Raw genomic sequence first — 22,500 nt, forward strand, 5'->3', positions numbered from 1 at the left:
AACCATCCATCTGAAAATGGAAATTCGAGACTGTCTGAGCTGTCTGATCGAGAATAGGAAGAAGAATGCCTTCGTGCTTAAAGGTGGGAAACTAGGGCTTTCTCTTTCCCTCCTTCTCTCACCCGGAGAACATAGGCTATTCTCTTAATAGAACCTATCAATGCGCTATTCTTCGGACAATAACTCGGTTCAACAGCCAATGCCTTATTCCTCTTCCCAAAGGCAAGGAGAGAAGCCGAAGATCTTTGAGGCTCAGCAGGCTTATCAGGTACTCCAAGACCACGTTACTAGCGTTGAAGAGGCGAGGGCTCGAGCGGAGGCTGACAAAAGCTGTGACGTCGACCAAAGCGGGCCGTCTCTTCGAGTAAAGATAGAGACATGGATAGGAAAAAGGTCCTTCTACGAAACAAATCTCCAAGCCTTTCTTTATTGATGAAACGATATAGATAATGTAAGGAAGGCACTAATCACCTAACAGCTGCGCTCTCTAGAGCGCACATAGTTGCCAAGTTGGGAAAGAGCGTGTATCCGCTCTCTTGTCGACACTGTCTTTGTTTAGACTGTCAGCGAAGGCATGCTAACCAAGCAAGAGAACAGCAGCGCGCACAAGCAGAATTAGAGCAGCAAATCACATTCCATCGAGTTGCTATGACAAGGGGGATAGGGGGGTCTGCTGGCCGATCCTTTCAAAGAAGGAGCTAATCCGACCGATAAACATAACCATCAACGGAAACTACCGGCTATGAAAATAGCAATATGTGACTATTCGTATACAATAGAATCGTTTAGTGAAGCGTACCAAATTGTATTACCAAGGTTGCAAGAACAAAGAAATGAAAACCTACTGGGTTCTACCCGAAAGCCAGCTCCGTACATAGAAAGACCCGAAAAACCATGCTTTCAGGGACATTTTCTCAAAATGCCCCACTGCTAAATAGTTCGCTCAGACAGCCGATAGAGCTCTTCCAGGCTCACTTACCACCACAAATAAATTGAGACTTCACAAAGTCGCGATATTTTGAACAGATTCTAACCATTCGGAATTCCATTCCAAACGTAGAGTATGACCTTCCATGCCACCGCCCCTATGGACTTTGCCGGATCAAGAGAAGAATTACCGCCCTCCGTGGTAGGTGAGACGGCAGGCAGAATAAGCAATCCACGTAGTAGTGACCAGGTAGAAAAAAAAAAAGAGAGGATGCAGGGAGTCCCTAAAGAAACAACCAACTAGCGTACTAGAAGATGTGATTTCTTCGATATGATCAGGAGAGAGGGCTACTGGAGACAAGACGAGATATCATATTTGGTCCATCGCTCATCTCAATCTCTCTCGCATCTGCATGTCATCACCAAGGCATGATGAACGTAGTCGATAAAATCATAGCGATATGGCTTTCACGAGCTTTACTCAATCAATATGCAAGAATCCAACCTTCATGTAATCACCAAGCCCGGAATGGAATGTCATCACAATGCTTCGCTACCAACCAAGGATCAGAGAGATGGATCTATCCGCAGCTGCAGATCAAATCCATGACATATAGAATTGCATAGATAGATGGAAAATAGAGATCGATATGAGGGACTTTCTCAGTCCAGCGCTACCACAGCCTACAAAAGGTGAATCACAGATGAGTAGAAAACGAAACTAGCTAAAATCAAGGATCAGTCTTGTCCACCATTCCATTCCTCTTAGGCGCACTACATAGAGCTTTTCATGGAGACGGAGCCGGACAGAATACAATACCTATTTCTCTCTTTCTCCTCGCTACTCAAGGGGGGATGTTGCTGGGGAGAGTAAGTTCAGTCGTTAAGGTAAGTAAGGCCCATTAGGGCTGGAAAGCGGAAGGCTAAACGAAATTCCAATAGAAAGGCTCAAGCCAGACTGGAACTACTCAATTTGGACTGGAACACTGGACGAAGGACCGATTCCACCACCAAGCCTTTGACCTATAGCTTTGATAGCCCAAAACAAAAGCCAATTCCATTACTTACATCAATCTCATGGTTATCCCGCGATCGCATTGTTGATTCGTCAACTACCATCTTTCTTTGCTCAATGGAAGAAAATGCATCCATCCTTACCAGTTTACAATTTCCTTCCTAGACTTAACGATTGAATTCTTTATAAAAACCCGGTCTTTCTGGTCGTTCCTTGCCCCTAGCGTTCCGTTCAGTTCTTCCTTTCCTTAGAGCAAGAAGGTGAATCCCGGAACAGCTTGCAGTTTCTCCTTCCCTTCCTTTTCCTTTGTTTATCTCAGATGTCCTAAAAAGACTTATTGAAGGCTGATCTTTGGGCATTCAATTCAATGCCTTCTTCTAATCGGCGGAGTCAGAGGTGACTAGCGCTTTTAAGATGAAATTTCTTTTTCTTTCTCGGAATCTTTCGTATCACAAGGAAGGATAAAAGAGAAAAAGGGAAGTTCAACTATACAGACTTGATAGAGTCTGGGAGGATGCCAAGCCTGATTGCAGCACTAGTCCCAAACCCACGAGCAGACATTGAAGAGGAAAGAGCCAATTGAAAAAAAATTTCCGACATTCCACTTTTTTTGAAAGAGTAGCGGTATGGCAAAGAGTAGGCTAGTACTAGGACTTCGATCGGATCCTTTTTAAAGTGGGAATGCTGACCTATTACAAGGGGATACCACAGCAGCTTCTTTGTCCTAACAGGGCATTCCTTCGTGAAACCAAGGTTCTGGCATATCCCTATTCTATTACTATTGGATTAAGCGCTTCAACAGGAAAGAGACTAAGGGAAGGAGGGAAGTTCAACTAGTCGATCTAGCCATGAGCTGTCCTTGCCTTCTCCGCTTGCCTGCCAAAAATTACCTTGCTTTATGGCGCGGTATCCCCCCCTGTCTTACTGTTGGAGAATCTGCAGCAGATGTCATCATAGAAGAAGAAGCTGTTCTTCTTTTGCTGAATCAGCTACTAATCACACGTTTGGAATCGATCTAGCTGCTTAGGCTTATGTGGTTTGGGCATACGGATTCTACTAGCATTCACGTGGGTAGCATTTGAATGCGGGGAACAATCACCCGAACGGGATTCTACTTTACTTTCTTTCCTATGGTCCTATCCTATTATAAAGTCAGTAAATAGTGGATCTTCGACTAGCAGCTTTTTTCGTGGGTCGGTAATGGTTGACCAGGCCAAAGGTGAAAAAGAGAGGACGGTAGTATCCTTCTCTTATGTTGTCACAAGAAGGGACTTTTTTCCTAGCGGAATCTACGATCGATTTGAAAAAACCACTACGGGGTAAGAAGCAAGGGAGGAGTGCCGCTTAGTTCCTTTTTAGTTCAATCACCCGCCGAATCCTTTTCTAAGAGCCAAGCCAGTAAGTAGAAGGGCAAGGACAAGAGCAAGGGAGAGGGAAAGACAGGCATTACCAGAAAGAAACCAACTCAATGTCTTACGCACCAGTGGCATTTGAATGAAAGTAGTAAGTAAGTAGCCAAAAATCTTCGAAGTTGGAGTAAGCAGCTCATGGGAATTTTTTTAGTAAGAAAGCTAATGCTAGGTTATCTTTCAAAAGAGTAGTGCTATGTATTCCCATGATCTCAGTCTCTTTGAAAGGCTAGCATATTTTTTTTCTTGTCATCTTTCTACTAGGAAAAGATGGAACCCGTCAATCTTCGAAATTGGAAAAGACCGGGTATCCCCACCTAGCCTTCCTAGAATTAGTGCTTTCTTCTTTTATAAGCATAATCCTTTCTTTACTTTTAGCGTAGGTGTACGTCAACGTTCTAAGCGGAAGTTAGTGTGCAAGACCAAGAGGGCTTGTTATTTAGACTTCCTCTGAGCACGCAAGAAGCTGTCCAGAGTTAGGCTTAGCGGTGCCCCGTCCAAAGAGTAGCTTAATGAGAGAGACTAGTGTGATAGAATGTTGATTCCTTGCTTTCTTCTTTCTATACGAAATTAATTAGGATCGCTATTTCCTGCGCAGTAGCAGCAGCCATTAGACAAAAACCTTCTTAAAGCATCACTTCAGGGCTACCTGAAGAAAAGGCACTAAAGCAAACCACTACTTACGATATTTCCTCATCTTCAATGTCGCTAAATAGTGGGTTTTTCCTAACCGTTTAGGGGTTTAGCCTATACCGTAGTGTTAAAAAGCCTTTCGTTAGCCTTACTTCATTCTGGTGTCTTGGATTTGGTTCTCTCAGTGTTGTCGTATAAATTCATAAGATGCATTGGCGTTTAGGCCTGAACGGAAACGAGTAGGATATCTCTCTCTAGCTTAGCTGGCTATAATAGTACGTGTTCCGCGGGGCGGTAAGGTCTTTTTGCCGCTGTTCCCCTCTGGTTGGCTACCAGTCCTCGGGGGGACGTCAAGGTGTCTCGTATGTGGCGGATCGTATTCTCTGGACCTCGGCTCGGAATCCCTGGGTCACCTTAGTGATCCCCTGACCAGTTTGTTCTATCCCGTATGTGTGCGTTGGTGACCTTTTTTTTTCTATCTTTTTTTTTTTTTTTCATCTTCTAGTAGTATGTGAGTAGTTTGCTTTCTTGTCGATCGACAGGATTTCTCCTCTGTCGTAAATTCTCGAGTGTTGACTCCTAACTCCTGCTTCCCTTGCTCTAATCTGACCACTCACTTGCTTGTGTCTGGCGGGACTGGAACAGACAGAGAGAGAGAGAGAACGGCTCCTCACTTTGCTCATTCACCTTTTTCATTCAGTGCTCAACCACGGGGGGCTTACGCACTTCACTCGCAAGGGTACCCAAATTGTGAATGTAAATCCATAAGTAGCCTCTCTTTTTTTATCCTACCTTCAGAACAACCTACCCGCACTTCTCTCTCTTAACTTTTTTTAGTCATGTGGGACCACCCCAATGGATAGCATATCAAGCCCTCTTTCCGCTTTTTTCGTAGGTAGCAGCGTCGGCAGAAGAGATTTGAGGTATAGAAAGGGGGACAGCAAAAGCAGCGATTAGGGATCACCTTCTCATTCATCAAAAACTGGACTCCCCTACGTCAACTGCACTGTGAGAAAGACAGACTGTCTTCCGGTCGAGGCATACTATCTAAGCGACTCTCCTAGTGGGTGACTTCTTTTGAACAGATCCACGCGCTCTATCTTATATATGTCACCTGCTTCACTTGAAAAACCCATATGAAATCACGCAAACCATGTCGGGTTCACAACCTAGGGCAGAAAGCGAAAGGCTAAGGGAGGGTATGGGACTAATGGTGTTGGGTATTCCCCTAGTCATAGCATGGTCGAAGAGCTGGGTTTCAAGAGGGTATGTATGGTAGTACTGACTTGACAACTGGACTGGCCTTGCCAATTGTGTATAGTGGACACGAGCAAAGTTGTCAGCAGCATTTTCCTAGCGGCCGAAAGAAAAGGAAGGTTGATCGAAGGATCTCCATGAAGCTTAAAATACAGCTAGCTTAGGCGCAAGACAATCCTCAGACGATATGAATTGGATTTGATCTCCCTCTTGTATACGCCATTTAGAGGTTCACCTTCTTCAATGACCTACTGACACTTCACTTTTTGAACGAGCATGGAAAGACACTGTCAAAGACTGACGCCCCAGCGACTATGAAAGCCCGGTTCCCGGGTCAATATAACAGTCCATCCACGGCATGAGAGGAGTGTACAGAAAGGGCTCAAGAGCATGTCTTCTTTTCGACCATAGCCATAAAGAGAAGAGGTGCGTAACCTTTTAAGCTATCAGTTCAATCATTCCGCATTCATTCGCTAGGAATTTCTTGCAGAAGCTGAATACTTGGCTTCAAGCTTCTCAGCGCTATAAACGTATGTTTTACCTATTCGACCATTCTAAACGTGGCTTCAAAGCTAGCGCTTGCTGCAACGGGAATTTCGCTTAGCCCTTTAATTATCGAGGGAATTGTTTTTAAGCCAACAAAGGCACTCTTTCGCCTACCAACACCGCTCGCTAACCGGTTACCCTTCAATCGGCGGGCCTTGGCTTATTCATTCAATATGGGAAATTCAACTCAATCCTAGAAGACCTTCCTCTCCCTCTGCACCTACTTTCCTTTTTGAGTTAAGGCATAGCGTTCACTAAAAATTCAACCAATAATGATCCGATCTAGTGGTGACATAGGGCTACCCTCTTTCGACGACATCTCTATACCTATCTATTGGCGGAGGGACTTTGGACTCACCCCAATGAAAAATAGAAGACCGTTCGCCAGGAACCTTATTCAATAGTAGGCCGCAAGATAAAAAGAAAGCATATCCGCTTTAAGTGCTGCTATCTGATCATGGAATAGGAATCTTTGGCTTCTTTTAGGTACGTCAGTCCGGGTCACATAGGCTATGAAGAGAGGACAGAGCCTTAAGCCCCAGAGTGAACTCTTTCTTCCGTCTTTCGGGTTGTAGGGCGTAGGGTAGGACCCTCTTTCGAGTTTCAGGGGTTTTTCCTCATATAAAGGATTCCCATCCCCGGGAAAGCCCCCAACAGAAACTGGATCAATCTTTGTTGGCTGGCTTGCTTTGCTTGGTTGGTGGATGGGGCGAATCCCTGGGTTGCTTCCCCAGCTACGTATGAATCCCCTGCTGTTGTGTTGCTTTCTTTGGCTAGAAGGGAAGGGAGGAGCGGCAGGCGCAAAGTAAATGCTTTTTGCTCACCCATCGAGCTAGCTTGAAAGAAGCGGATATGGAATAGCCTTTCTCTAGCCTGAAGCCTGTCAAAGCAAAGTCCGATCTACGATAGGGGTCCCAAGCTTCCATTGGGATTCGTGCAAGCAAGAACTCACTCGATAGGATGTCAACAGCGGGAATGCAAAATCCAAGAATGCCGACTCTTATCTTTCAAAAGATCGTGATTCAAAGGAGAGAGAAAGTTCTCAGATCAGTGTTCTGGATTCCTTATCAAAAAAAAATGACATTTCACAAAGACGGACTGGACTATCCCGTACTTAAGGAACTCTGCGTTGCCAATGCTTCTAGCTATTGCGAATCTTGCTTGAGAAAGGTTCTTAGGCAAACAAGCAACTAATAGGTAACCCCTCCACTAGAGTTATGCATCGAGAAAGAGTGACAACAATCAATCTATTCTTATTTTCTTCTTAGGTTCTGCCTTTAAGAGGCCATACTGAGTTGCCTACCCTTGGGTCGAAGAAGACCAAGCCAACCAAATTTCGACAAAGAAAAGGCTTCTTGCTGTTGTCGGTCTTGGAGGAATAGCTAATATAAGGCTAGAAGGGGACGAAGTACCATCGATTTTGCTCTGTTTTCGATTGAGCTTTTAGTAAGGACAGTAGGAAAGGTAATTTCTTTCTTCTTATCTTTAGATAAAGGAAAAAGCGTAAGCGCTGCATTGCTTTGAGGAGAGATCTTTTTACTCGTTAAGAAAGTGCCACTCAAATAGAATCTTTGCCTTATCCGGATCCGGATCTATCTCCTACTGCCTCTTCAAGTGGGAGTCAGAGTTCATGCGTAGAATAGGTCATCAAAGAGAGTCCAGTTGCCTCGTGCCTAGGGGAAGGTATCGTCTGAAGGGGTGCTTGAACTTCCTTCCATTCTTCCACTTCCAATCAGGAAAGTGCCATTGGTGCTTGTCTCGCTCCTTGTGCCGGGTGTGATCTAGTTCTTGTTCGTATAGTCTCAAAGTCTGCTTATAGAAAACGACGTTTTGAACCCTTCACGTATGAGATAACCTGTGAGTCTTCTGCTTCCCTTTACAGAAGGACGAGGTAAACGTTCTTCTTATAGCTCTTGCTCAACTCCTTTCGTAGCTTCTTATCCTTCACTTCAGCCAGCTGAAATGGTTAGTCTAGCTGTCTCCCAAGGTGGGGGATGAATACAAAGATTCAAGCCCTGCAAGGCTGTTGGTTAGTGATCCAATAGCGAGCTCCGGTTCCAAGAATGGGTTGGGCCGGACCGGATAGGACGACTAATACTTTCATTCAAGCTTAGTTGAGCATTCCTTCCTGCTCCATTTCCTTCCCAAACTTGTTTCTCTGATCGACCGCCTTTATTCCTATCCCTGGAAGAGGAATGTTGAACCCGGGGCAGGGGGAGCGGCGTCGGTGTATACCCGGAGGTAGGTAGCAGGAGAGGGAACACCATTTTCTTTTAATCAGTAAATGATCCAAGAAAGGAATCGAGACTCTATTCATCATCTAACATAGTTCGCCTTCCGCTCTGTCAATCGGGAGGACTCAGACTCCTACCGCGGGACGTAGCCTCACAACACCCGGACCGTTTGGTTTACGGCCCGCGCTGCGGGAGAGGCAGACGGATAGGCACAAGTCTTATATAAGTTATGTCCACCCATGTTCCTAGGGCATTACACTCTCGCATCGAGGAATCGTAGAGGGCCATCGAAGAGATTTTTTTCTCCCTCATAGGGAAGGCATAGGAGTAGTTCATTGCTCGCTGTAGCCTTGATGGGTCGGAAGCACTTCTGCATCATGGGTTGGGTAGGCACACATTGTAATATGGGGAGGGGTCAAATCATTTAGTGAGGGCCTTCCTTCCCGGGACGGTTAGCAAACTCTTGGCTGGTGAGCAGACAAAGCAATCAGCGGCATTCGAATGAGAAGTGGCTTCGGCCATTGGATCGAGAGAGAGCACGGTTCTTATACCGATTCGGGAGACTCGGTACTGGGAGAAAACCCCGCAATCAGCCTTGAGATGAAGAATAAAGTTCCGAGACGAACTAAGGGGCGAGCGCCACCGGGCTACATGGTGGCATATCACTCGACTATTGAAAATCGAACTACAGAGAGAGATTTTTGGGCTGGCGCTGGAAAAGACAAGGGTTCGGGCCTGGGAAAACACTTGGCATCGTCGTCTTGGACAAGAGTGTGACTCGGGAAAGAAAGACGGGTGGCTGGTCTAGAGCTAACCACTGAAAGCATCATGCCTGGATTCGAGGAAAAAGACTCACTTCGGTGATCCTAGAAAAAAAATGGGTCGTGATCCAAATCCCGATATTATGAAATAAAGGCTTTAGACAATTTATGCGCAGATCGACAGGTTGCTGTATAACCGGCTCAACCAACGTCAGCATCGACTGCATAACCCAGTGAAAAATCAACCAAATCGTCGCTACGCCACTGGCTCTGCATCGCTCGGCTTGTAGCAGCTCTTCCTTTAGCTGACAACAATTGGCACTTAAAGCATATTCATATGAAGACGACGCTTCCCGGAGATAAGCCGAGAACTAGGCATGGAGTTACACGAAGGGCTTCCTTTTATTTAAAGAAAGAGGCGATGTTGAAGAAAGAAGGGGCGATGTTTTCAGAATTAAAAAGCATTCTTTTGGATCTCTGGGAGAAGGACACTAGATACCAAGAACTTCATTCGAGGCAGGAACTCAAAGGAATAATAGATTTGGTTTCTTCGCATGGATACGTATTCCGTCCGATGTATCGGTATTGGCTTCCGAAATCGGGGGGTGGCCTGCGTCCAATAACTAAACCGTCTGCTTCGGATCGTTTATTACTAACGGGTCTTTGTCGCTTACTGCGGGATTTTTTTGAACCTATATTCCATTGTTCGTCGCACGGCTTTCGACCAAATCGTAGCTGTCTCTCCTTTTTCAGTGCACTGGGCTTTAGCGGAAATGGTTTCCTGGCCTATTTCAACTCTTTCAGCCGATTCGCGGCAACATTCACTTCAGATCAGATTTGTGCCAATTCCTACATTCACAGAATGCCCTTATCAATCAAACTTTCTCTATCTTACCGGAACTGCCCTCTGCAGCTCCATCTTCAGCAGCTGCTCAATCTTTCATTTCGAAAATCAAACTTGGATGTCACGGGACTTTCTCACTTTCTACCTTGCGTTTTGTTTTTTCCATCTTTAGCAGTTCCATATTAATCGGTTTCATTCCGATCGATCAGTCGAGATGGTTAGCTTGGGCGAAAATAAAATGGTATTTTTATTTCATTATAATACCTAGACTAATTATAATTACAATCTTCCTTACTTGAATTGGAATCTTAAGCAGCTCAATTCCGATAAGATTGAAAACATATTGAAGATCTTTTCCGTCCCTAACTCTCACAAATGAGATGGAAATGAACACAACTACAGTGTACCCATACATTGATTGACAAAAAGTGGAAATCACGCCTAACCTCCTTTCAGGCCTACAAAACACAAACGTGATAATTTTGAATATTGGTGTCATATGATGAAGGAAACCTCTAACAAGAAAGAACATGTCCTACAACCGCATACACATACCCCGATACAAAGCAAGAAAGAAAGCAAATTCAGTCCTCGCCTCGGGTGAGTCAACAAGTCAAGCAGTGCCAGATACGTATGAAATAGTTGCTGATTCTCTTCCTTTAGATAAGTAAATTCCTTCTTCAATCGATTCCTATCCCCCCCTCGGTACCGGGCTAAGGATAGAAGCGATTCAACCAGAGTGAAATTCCGTACTTATCCCAGCTCTCAAGGAAGATTTGAAGTAGGTACCTGAATTTCAAAGTATAGATCTAAGAGTTTGTTTTTTCCCTCCTAAGCTTTCACTGACCAATCTAAGAAATTACGAAAAAAAGTACTCTCTATCTATCTTCAAGGTTTTTCAAGTCTCTTAGGCGAACTAGGTTTACCGGCTCTACGACCCCGCAAGGCACTACTGTAGAGCTCATTGGGCCTTCCGCTTTCTCGATCAACTTGCCTATATAAAAAGAAAGAGAGTCTTATGATTATGAAACTTCGAAAGTCTTATGATTCTTCTTCTCTTATGATATTTTTAATTCTAAATAATAGAAGAGCTGGAGGAAAGTTACTGTTCGAGCTGTTAGCCTTACAGAAAATCCCCTGTGAACGAATCTGCTGCATCGAATGCCCTCCTTGTCGGCCTAATCCGCTATCTTATCTGCTTCTGTTCTTGGCATCTAGAGAATATCTGTGTCAAAGCAAAGAGCTTATTCGAGAACAAGCCCTTCTTTCACAAACAACCTATCTGCTCTTCCAGGTCCTATCGAACCTGGTGCTCTCACTTCCTTGCTTCGAGGAGCATAATGCATAGTATAAGAAGGGGGCAGGGATCACTACTATTGATTAACCGGTGTCAGTTGCTTTAGCAGCTCCCTCTGGGCATCCACCCGCAGCAAAGAGAAGATTCTGCCCATCTATGAATCCCTTGCCGCTCTCTCCTCAAATGGTAGTTCACCTGCTGCGATGCGATAAATGGACCTTTCTGTAAGAGATCAAAGGAAATGAGGGACCTAACCTAAGCGCTTACTTACGTAAGCCGCGTCAGGCCTGCCTGCATACACGCAATGAAACATAACGGTGTTTTTTCCAAGACGGACAGATCCCATCGCTATGCTATACGGAAAAAGGACGTTCGCTTTAAGCCGATCGTGAGGCAGGGCAAAAAGCGTCTCCCGAAGTAAACCTCTCATACCTACCCGGCTGATGCAAATGATGAAATTGAATAGCCCTTGACGGAACGGAACATATAAAGAAGCATATGCCACTCGACAAGCCAGCTCACGGGCTTCCCATTGCCCCTCAAGAATAGCAATAGAAGGGATGGAAGAGGGGGCTTAACCGGGTCAGGTAGATGGGATCGCTCAGTTCCTCTTGCAAGTGTAGGAGATGTGGAGTCAGAACTTAAAGAGTTAGTGACTAAAGCTAGGCGGAAGTCTCAGTGAGAATCTAGGTTCTGAAAGAAAGACCTAATCGCCGCATCCGTACGAGAGAGACGGCGGGCATTGATTGAATCTAGGCACCACGCTAGTTCCATTTCTTGCTCTTGGTTGCCTCCACCGCGCCCCGTCCTTGTTGGTCTGGACCATCCAAGCTAGACCCCGGAAAGAGCAAAAGTCGGGTTCGTTCATTCGCATGAGAAAGTAGCAAATCTTATATCTTCGTAATAGAATAAATCCTCTAACGCCGTGGAGGAAATCAAACTAAAAGAATATCAATGTTATTTAGACAATTATGAAATGGTCCATCATGATCCTGATCGAAATGCCTACCTGATAAGCCCAGCGGATATTACCGCTCTTTAGCTGAGCGAGCGGATGCCACCGAGCGGATAATAGGTTCTTAGAGAGCAGGCCAGGTTTGGAGGTATGAGTCGATCGGATGCGGTAAGTGGTGGTAAGCAAGCTCTACAATATCAATAATTGGTAAAGTGACATTGTTGCAAAAAAGTACATTTCCGTTTTTCCTGTTCCCACGGCAGACTCTACCAAATAGATTCCAATTCCATCTTTCCGAGAAAGAAGAGATGAACGGGCTTTTTCGGTGTTTTCTATGATAGAGGAGCTTGGATAGCGGAAATAGTAAGCGGCGTATACAGTCTATTTTTGTTTTTGATATTCTCTTTGTGAGATTGATCACTCCTAAAAGCAGCCTTTAACATGTGAGACACTCTTTTTCTTTCAGGAGTTGTAGATGGTATCAACTTTAGATGCCAAAGGAGCTAGCCACTTTCATCGTATATAGAAGAGTTTTGCCTCTTCGCTATCCGAAATAGCGGAACTTCTAGCCACCCTAAGCTCTCACCTTCCAAGCAACCAGAGCAACCTTCCAGAGTCAGGCCCCCGCCGAAGCTCGTCATAAACTGACGAGTGGAATGTGCTACCTCGGTTCTTATCCTCGCAGCGTGTGGACCCTCCCCAGACAACGAGAATGAGATGGAAGCGGACACAGATCCCGGGTCCACAACAGACGATTCTCCCATAGTATTGGGTCGTTTGGCTTATAGATCACGGCCTGGGGCACCTTTCTGATATCTAAGAATACGAAAAAGAGCCTCGAGATTTGACGCCCTTACTAAAATAAACTTTGCATAAACTTACTTACAAGGCTCACAGCATGAGTGATATCTGGTCGTGTGATGATGAGATAGAGATAGACGCCTCACAAGTCTCCGAAACTTATTCTTGAGATCGTCAATCATAACAGCCGGTAAAAAGAGACGTAGAATCAACTTCAACGCAGATCCTTGCGAATGCGAACGCAAGCCTGGATCGTTGCGTTGTTTTTTCTTAGCAGCAGTTACCGTTGAAGGAAGGGAAGACAGCTAACCGCCTTGTAGGCTACGTTCTTAAGTAATCCCACGCTCAAACCCTATAACCCAAAAGTAGAGAGTAAAGCTACGTTCTAACCTCTAGTGCTGGTGTATGAGTCTATCCCTCTAACCTGGAGCTATCGTATCCCAGCTCTCCTTGGAAAGGCAGGAAGACTTTAGCAGTCCTAAGGTCCTCCAGTTCCATTGAGATAGCTACGGGATACCACCAAGGCGAGCTTTGATGAAGCTCGATCTGTCCAAGTCCCTATGCCTCCCGCAGAATACTTAGAAGGAATACCTACGGAGGGGGCTGCATCACTGAAAGACATCTTATCTTCTATCGACAAAGTTTGAAGAAGTGTATGCGAAAGATCACAGAAGAAACGGGCAGTGAAGACACAAAAGAATCTAAAGAATCTGATGAGGCTCTCCCAGTGAGAGATAAGAGAGAAAATACTCGAGATAATTCTCGACTCCCGACAGAGATAAATGGAGAGGTTGGCCTCTGGGAACAATTTATTTGGTCTTATCCAATCCCCCTTTCTATTTTAAACATCTATTTGTTACAACTTAACAGGAGCCAATGAGACCAGGCGTAGAAGATGAACCAATTCTAGCGGCTTCCCAGTCACATTTGAAAGGAACTGAACCAGGACTGCCCAGGGAGGTGACTAAAAACCAAGTCTCTGATGACCTCAGAATACAAGAATGAACAATTGGCCATCAATAAAGAGTTGTACCTGTAACTGTCACTGAAGCTTCTTTGACGAACGAACCTCAAGGTCGTGTATAAACCACAAGAGCTTCCACACCTTCCCCGACCTCTAAAGGAAAAGACCTAACTAATGAGAAAGCGTCCTTCAAGCCCTTTTCCCTATGATCTCCTATCCTTTCCAAGGGTTATCTAAAAGGCACAGTTGAAAAGACGGCGGGCGGTGAAAGTAAAGGAAGACGATGAAAGTCTCGTTCTAAAACAGCTGAAGAAGACCCAGGCCAACGCCAGTATTTGGGATTTACTAATGTCATCCTATTAGCACAGAGAAACCTTGGCCCGAGCACTAGCAAACATGGATGTTCCAACCAATGCAACGCCTGCAGAAATGATGGCCTGTATGAGTCTCGCTGGTCCTAGCAAAGGAAACGTTTCAGGAACCAGTAAAGGAGTAATAACTTTCTCTGATGAAGACCTTCCCTTTGAGGGTCTAAATCACAACAAACCCCTTTTTTATCCAAGCGGAAAAAGCACTCCGTGTGTTATGGTAGATGATGGATCCGCCATTAATGTATGCCCACTGAAGGCCCTGAGCAAGTTTGGCATTGATCAGTCTGAGTTAAAACCGACCGGGGTGGTTATCAAAGCCTATGACGACACACGGCACCAGGCCCTAGGAAACTTCCAAGCATTAGTAAAGACGGGACCCATCGAAACAGTAGTAGAATTTGTTGTCTTGGACATCCCTATGACATTTGAAGTTATACTTGGACGAGCATGGTTTCATCCTTTAGGTGGAGTACCCTCTACACTACATCAGAAAATAGCTTCATTTAGGAGAGGAGGAATTCCAGTACATCATGGCGTGGATAACAATAAACATAACCAAATGCAAATGGAATTGAATTGAAATGAATGAGATTTAGGAGAGGAGGACAAAAAAAATCTTTCACTTTGTTAAGATAGGTATCTCAGAGCTCATCATACGTACCCTCACTTACACTTACTCAGTCAGATCGTACTGACCCCGCTAGTCGTCGTCTGATGGAGCTTATCGTAGTCCTTGGCTCCTAGCTCGCCTTCTGCTTACAAGTGAAGCGGAATAAAGAGCTCAATAGCACCTGACTGAGCGCACAGACCTGAGGACATAGCATCCATCGTACAATCACCCAACATAACTCCCCTCACTCACGGCCCTCGTATTCGGCCTCTGCGGTTCGGCACCTTTGTCTTGGCTCAAGGTCAGGGTATCTGGTGTCGGCAACAGACGGAGCTTATCTCTGCTTCTAAATGACAATTGGTCACTGAACCACAAGCTCCGTAGTTAGTGGAAGCCAATCGGTCTGCGGAGGCAGAGTTAGAATATTCACTTAGAGGAGGGAGAGGCTTACGCCACCAGTCTTTGATTCTGCCGGGGTTACTAGTCGTACTCCCTTCTTAGTCCGGGCCTCGAAAGCGATCAGTGAAGAGAAGATCTGTGGAGTAGTTCGCTCTGATGATATAGCGGGAATAAGAAGAGTGAGATATTTGATCTGAGGTACATACACTCTCTTTTTATTCCCTATATTCTATTTACTGCCCTACGACAGTTTCTGGCTCAGCTTCTGCTGGTGCTGGTTGCCTCCGGTCGCCATAGAGGTCTCTCTTCACTACGCTTGCCTCACTCGATGATCCACTCATATCATAGGGGATTTCCGCATCTCCACAGGCTGGTAGTGGTAGGGTCTTTGTCCCAGTAAAGGGGGCTCACTCAAGCCCATCATTTGTTGAAGGTCAGGCAGGAATGGTCAACAAGGTACTTTGAATCAGCACAAACAACGTCTTCAAAAGAGCTAGCACGCACAAACGTCTTATTCTTCCTCTTCTTATGACTCTTCCTCACCCGAAACCTACTAGGCTTCTTTCTTCTGACGTTCAGTCCTACCTCAAATGGAGAAGCCCTATTCTCAAGCAAGTAGCAGTGCTCACTTTCCAAATAAGGAAAAAATAAGCACAGAAACTCCAGACTGACCTGCACTTAGGAAAAATCCTTCCGAGACCGGTCGAGCTGGTCTATCTTTATTTGCCTCTGCCTTCAGACTCTCTCTGTTTGGAACAGTGTGTGAGCCCTGACAATTGACCTGACATTTTAGGTGCACCTTTACGCGAGGCAAATCTAAACCTCCATAGTGTTAGTGATTCTTCATTCATGTAGGGCCACTTTCTTATCTTAGCTTCTTTCTTTAGCCATCCTGACCGACCCCCTAAACGAGGAGTAAGCGTTGAAGGGGTCTACTGACTTCAAAATCTTTTAAAAACAAAAAAGGTCTATCAGAAGACTACCACTACCCACACTGCTCGAGTCTAGTAGACTCTGATCGGGGCTACCTTACTATAGGAATTCCGCAGATATAGACTAAAATCAAGACAGCTTCCTATCTCGAATCTCGAATCCAAAGAACAAACAGGCTGGTGTGTGTCAATAAGAAAACGAAGATTCTGTCCAATCCATGAAAGGTATCTCCTTTGTATGTGCCTCCCTCTCAAAAGAAGTGAACCAAAAGAAAAAACTGTATACGCAACGGCGGCTTAGTTGCTACCGTACCGCTCATCAGTCTCAATCCCGGAGAGGAAAGGCGTTTATTTTACTTTGAAAATTGAAAGAAGCACTGTGTCACTGACGTTTCATACACAGAAAGTATTATATAAATATAAATAGAAAGCAATACCGACGAGCAAGGTAGCTTATAGAATGCCGACTACTACGAGACGTATAGCTTACTCACTCACATATCGACCGGCACATGAGCACTTTATTTTAATTGAGTAGTCTAGGTCCAAGATTGATCAATCTCAATGGGAAAAGCACGAGATTTAATTGTTTTATCCAAAAGAGCCTAGTCCTCCCTGCAGCCTTTGAAGAGGGACAAGTAGAATGCTTAGGAGGTCTTGCTTCGGATGCAGCATGGGAAAGCGCCCTGGAAGAAAGGGTTTGGGGACCTTTCTCGCAGAAGTGGAGATGGTCCTCGAGAGACAAATGGATTGCATGGGACCGGATCCAGCTGGTGGAGGAGACCAGGGGTGATAAGCTTGGTTCGAGGAACCGCAGGTCTTGTTCGTACCTCCATTCGTTGATGCCGGAAGGTGGGAACAAATACAATATGGTATTGTATTTTATTTTGTTTAGTTCATCCAATTTCTTATGTCCGGATGTGGATTCAATAGGTTTGATCTCCGGGGAAAGAGGATATGAACTATACCCTAAGTGAGCGATCTAAGCGAAGGAGACTTTCCCATAGCAGAATCTGGTAGCCGGCTCCCTTAGAAAGAACAGGATAGCGACTGAGATGTAGTTCGATCGAACGGATAAGCTGCTAGGTAGGATCGTCACGGAAAAGGAACAACGCAAACTCGAAAGAAGTGAGAAGGGACAAAAAGGAATGAATCTGTGCCATTTAGGAGTATATAGAGCATATAAAGCGAGACATTCGAGGTCAATTTCCAGTTTTGAAGTAAGATAGGACCAGTGAACGAACGTGAGACTCAGTCGTAGCTGCACTTGAAGCAAGTCCCATTTCCCTTAGCTGTGGCACAACTACCGGCTATCGCTTTCAAAACATTCTCAGTGGATCGACTCCTTCTCGCTGACCTGACACCCTACCTAAACTTTCCCCGACCCTCTATCAACGAATGCAGAGAGAAAGTGCTTCTTTAAGTAAACATGTGCTTCCCTGGAGATGTCTCAGAACTTCTCCCGCTTAAGATAGGCTCTCGAGCTTGAGCATTCTCAGGCCTGGTTCAGTTCCTTATCCTTCCGAAACCTGGGAGGTGATCTTACCTGCTATCGAAGACTTATTGATCCCGAAGTGAGGGACTAGCCCGAGCTTTATTCGTTCGCTTACTCTGTGCTTTTCACTATGTTCGTTTCCGGGTCCATGCCAATTGTTGACAACATACTCTTGTATTCAACTCGTTTGGCACAGATTCCTTTTGAGCCTGTAAAAGCATTTCACTTCTCGCACAGACTCGGGCTCATTCCTCTAGCTTTCCCTTCTATCCTCTACCTCTAAGCTATCTCACTTCGCTATCCTTCTCCCAAAAACCCACTTGATACGAGAACTGTCCAGGGATTTCCCAGGAGATTATCTTACCTGCATCAACAAAGAAATGGCCGGGTTATCCTACCTACGCAGACACTAGCTTATCTATCTAAAGCCTGTCCTCTCGTGCTCTAGAAATCCCAGAGTCCTCGTTCGATTCGTATCATTGCTAAAGCTTATCCTATTCATATGCTCCGCTTCGTTCGTTTCGTTAGCTTAATCACCTTTCTCTCTTGCCTGGACATTGCCCTATGGCCTCCTTGACACCTACTCGCTGACATGAGTAGCTGACAGTAGTTCTCTTTGATCAATAGTAAGACTAAGACCCAAAAAAAAGAGAAAAAGAAAAATGTTGTAGCGGAGACGGGATTTGAACCCTAAACCTCAAGGTCATGAGCCTGATGAGTTGACTAATTCATTCCTCTACCACGCTTCGCTTACCATTAGTAAAGCAATAAGCAATAGATATCACCTCACCAAAAGGAACGATTATGCTACCCAACCCAATCTAGAAAAAGAAAGAAAAAGAAGGGAGCAATCTCCTAGTTCTAGGATGAAGAAGAAAGGAAGAGCTAATCTTTCGACGCTACGATATCTCTTATGTCTTCTTAAAAAAGAAGGAGAGGTTTCGAAGAACGACTGGTTGGAGAGGAGAACTCCGCAGTGATAAACGATAAACTAACGATAGCACCAGCTCTTCGTCTTCGGCATTAGACATGGTTTTCCCTTGACGCAGCAATACTTGATCGAAGTGAAGGAAGAAAGCCAAAAGCTCTAGTCCCATCTCTTTCTGTTATGGAATTGGAAAGTGACTCAGATATTCAATAGCAGGGGATTCTATAAAAGCCGGATATGCCTATTTATGGTATACTGTAACAAAGAGCAGAGTTGCCCACTTCTGAAAGTAGCCCAGCCGATCTTGGAAAACTAAAGAAGGAGGCATCAAGTTCGGTTGCTCAATCACTGGAAGATGTAACTGCTCTGTCTTCAAAGTAGTATATTACGTCCATTTTTGTATTCCTAAAGTGCCTATGTCCGACTAAGCGAGTAAATAGGGAATCAGATGGAGTGAACCTTCTTTCGTTCGTATATCGAGTTTCTCTTCTTTACGGTCTAATTTGCTCTTGGTGGAAATAGCCCCGTCCCGTATGGAATCCTCTCCGTCTCTGCCTGCCCAATCCTTCTATTAAGCCTATCGGTCAGGGCCTAATGCCTTTCATTGTGGAAGGGGCAATGCTTTTGCTTGAGCCAGTCCGGTATGGTATCATTGTAAGCCTTCGAAGCTGTTTGTAATAAAAAGGAAAGAGAAGGTCTTCGGACATTTTTTCCAGTTTTTGGGGGGACTTTCTTGATCGCCTCATTCTTTAACCATGGGTTAAAATGTGGCTAAAGTCTCTCCGATGGTACGCTGAGGTTAGCGTAAATTACGATGTGTCGCTCGAGGTCTGTCTCTCGAGCCTCCTGTTGTACCAATGTCTATATTCCGTTTTAGGAAGAAGGTAATGATCTTCCGGTATGGAGTTTTGTTTTGTTGTTTCGACAGGCTGAGAGCAGTGCCCGCTCCCTTGTGTTTGAGGGAGTTGATGCGGCATTCGAAGTAGGTGCGGGTGAGGCATTCGAGTTCGAGTGGCTTTGGTACCGGACAGAAGAAAGAAAGAGAATAATAACATTGAAATAGCTTACTTTATAGGGGCTTGGAGGTTTTTCCTATTCTTATTTCTCAGTTGTTGCTAGCGATGGAAATAAGAAAGGCTAGGTAGCTGGCTTTCTTGGGATTGCTCGCTGGCTGACTATGACGATTGCCCTCACTCGAAAGCCGCTTCCAATAAGATTGTTTTCAACATTCCCCCCCCCACCATTAGAGTTGGGCTTATGGTTGAGCCTCTTATTGCCTAGTCCGCTTTTTTTTTGTTGAAAGCAAAGAGGCGAGCTTTAAGACGTTCTTTAATCCTTGTTGTACTTTCGGGTTGGACTCCAGTCCTCGTCCTCCCTTGCCTGCCAGCACACCTGAAGGAAAGGATACCGGTATAACACAAAGAAAGGAACCGCAATCACCACAAGCAATCAACGATTCAAAATGACAAAAGAACGGGGCATAGGAGATAGAGGCGGAGTCTTTGCTGTAGTTAATGGGAGGACTAAGAGTAGCAGTAAGAATAATAAAAGGAAAGCAGTAGAGAATAGAAAGCGTCTTGTCAGAGCATATGTAGCTTCTGATATAGGAGCTTGAGCAGGAACACGAGTAGGAGCTCTTGTTCGTTCCCTTGTTAGCTAGTCTTTCCTCGCAAGCCACCAAGCCTTATCTTCGTCTCTGAATTGTTGCCTTCCCTTCGATCGAGTTTTCCATTTTCTTTTTTATTTATTTGTCACATATAGGTATAGGCGAATAAAAGATAACGATTTTCGAAGCTGTGCTAATAGTGGTCAAAAATAAGGTAAGAAGAAGTTTTAATAAAAAATACGGGGAAGTATTCCATTTTCCAATGTTCGACCAATCACTCGTCCAGGGCCTTCCTCGCGGTCAGGTCTTGCAGAGCCTCGTCGGCAATCCCAATCACTTGCTGAGACAAGCTCTCCTCCAATTTTTGCACTGCTTCCGGTTGATGGCTATTATGCCTCTTCCTGCTCAAACTCAAACTCATAAGCCAAGACTCCTATTCCGGGTAGTGTTTTTGATAGTCCTTTGCTCTTTACAAACCCCTGACTCGTTCATTCACTCGCTTGGATTCAGTCTCGTTCGGTTGTTGATTAGTTCATCGGTAGTTGGTTAGATAGTCGTGGTTGGGTTATTCACTTGGAGTTGCTTGGTAACTTCCTGGCATTATTTCGCCTTTCGGGTGTTGGGTAGTTTCTCGGGTGGTGTCTTGTATTGTGGTTGGTTGCAGCAGTTGATTCACTCCTTCCTCAGCATTCGTCGATTGGTGGCGTGGGAAAGGGGCATTCGATCACGGGCAAAGATGTCGATGCAATTCATTATGCAAGTTATGAATTCAAGGTAGAGGGGTTGCCTGATTCACCAGTCTTTCCTTCATTCCAATCTTGGGGCGGACTCCCATGATTCCTTTCCCAGTGTCTATATTCCCCCCTCATCCGAGGTCTTTCAGAACCTCCATCCCCTTTTATTATATCAATAGGGAGCTCATCCATCCTTCCTGCCATAAGCTGATGATCTCCTAGCGCGAAAGCCATTGATCGATAGTTATACAAGGCGATCGGAGATCCCTACAGAAGATAGCTTTCAGGAGCCCGATGCTTAAACTCAAATTGCGCGATGAACTCATCAGATGAACTACTACAGGAAAGAAGACCAATTTGACCGAAGACCCTAGAGACCGTTACAAGACAGCTCGACCGGGGAGTAGCATATCTTGAAAGATCAAAATTCGGTTACAAGGTATTCGCCCTAATTGAATAAAAGCTATCTTGAATAAAAGAAGGGTCGTGGACAGATGAGCGTTTTCGCCCGTTTACAAAAGTGAATACCGAAACAGACAATTCCAGATGCCCTCAGACGGATGCCACTAAAAAAGCCGATTATCGCATGTTTTTAGAGGCCGTACTTTACCCATCCGACCAAACGCGATTTAGAAAAGAAAATAGACCATTCAGGACTTTTTCCTCATGTCGCTACCAGCTACAGATCAGATATGACCGGTTGAAGAAAGAAGAAAAGATCGATGAACGATTAAGCGAGACTTTGCCTTAGAGACCAATGAAATGCGACCGGGAAGCTTTATTACACAAAAGTTTTTTGAAGACTTCTGGCTTCTGTTTCCCTGCTTACTATTGCTATCACCTCAACTGCTTTCGACTTGCTCACAACGAATGAAGATCAATAATAATAATGGGCGGAAAGGCTTTACACAAGACCACAGAGCGAGAGAGAGAGCCTTCGCTTACCTGCAACACCGTGCCCTCCTATCGTACCTATATCCCCTTTCCTTCAGTTACATTCAGTCTCAGTTCTGCTTCCAACTACCGATGGGAGAAGGCTTGGACGTATAGCAAGATGAAATAAGAGGTATGGCATACGGGAATGGTATATAAAATGAAAGGCTGGAAACAGAGCTGGAGATGAGCGCTAGCCAATGGTTAATACTTCAGAAAGCACCTTAGCAATTCAATTACCAGTAATGCCCCTATCGACCTCAGTCTTGTTTTTTGCTAGCTTGAGTCTAGAACTCTACTATCTCATTAAACGCCGAATATCCATATATATATATAATTTTCAGATTTTTTTTATGGAAGATAGTCGGCCCACTTCTAGTCGTTCAAGCGATTATGCCTGCTCTAGCCCTACCATCCACCCCTATCATAATAGAAAGGGGTACTTTCGAGCTGATCTGTAACGGATCAAAGCGACCGTTAGTCGGGCTGATCTGTGATTGTTGGTCAAGGCGACCGAGAGGACACATACCTCCTCCATATTCCAACAATGGGCAAGACTCGGGTACTGCATGCTAGAAGTCAAAAAGTTTACTGAACAACTACAACTAATTATAATAAAAGTAAAAAGCTGGAATCTGAGAAGACAAGACCCCCTAAGAGCGTCTTGTAAACCAATTATTCGATCTGGAGATCCCAGCAAGGCTGCCGGAGACATCACTAAACCCAGGGCAAAGAAGAATTCGTAGAGATTTTCCCAGAACCCCAGTCCAGCCTACCCGACTGATATAATCTAGAATCTACTCTCCGCCCTTATTAGTAGTAGGCGAATAGTGACCCTATTTGTATGCG

General features: G+C 44.8%; 1 protein-coding gene across 1 annotated transcript in view; it reads right to left on the reverse strand.

Annotated features, from left to right (window-relative positions):
* Positions 1–10,442: 10,442 nt before the first annotated feature.
* The window catches only part of LOC149510131 (uncharacterized), a 14,000-nt gene continuing 1,942 nt past the window's right edge, over positions 10,443–22,500 (reverse strand). The window contains 1 exon segment of the mRNA XM_089757586.1: positions 10,443–22,500. This exon segment is cut by the window's right edge and continues 1,175 nt beyond it. The gene's annotated coding sequence lies outside the window, so the exon portion shown is untranslated.

Source organism: Durio zibethinus, unplaced genomic scaffold (genome assembly GCF_047325235.1).
Source record: "Durio zibethinus cultivar Kanyao isolate XHJ-2024 unplaced genomic scaffold, ASM4732523v1 HiC_scaffold_62, whole genome shotgun sequence".
Taxonomy (NCBI): Eukaryota; Viridiplantae; Streptophyta; class Magnoliopsida; order Malvales; family Malvaceae; genus Durio; species Durio zibethinus.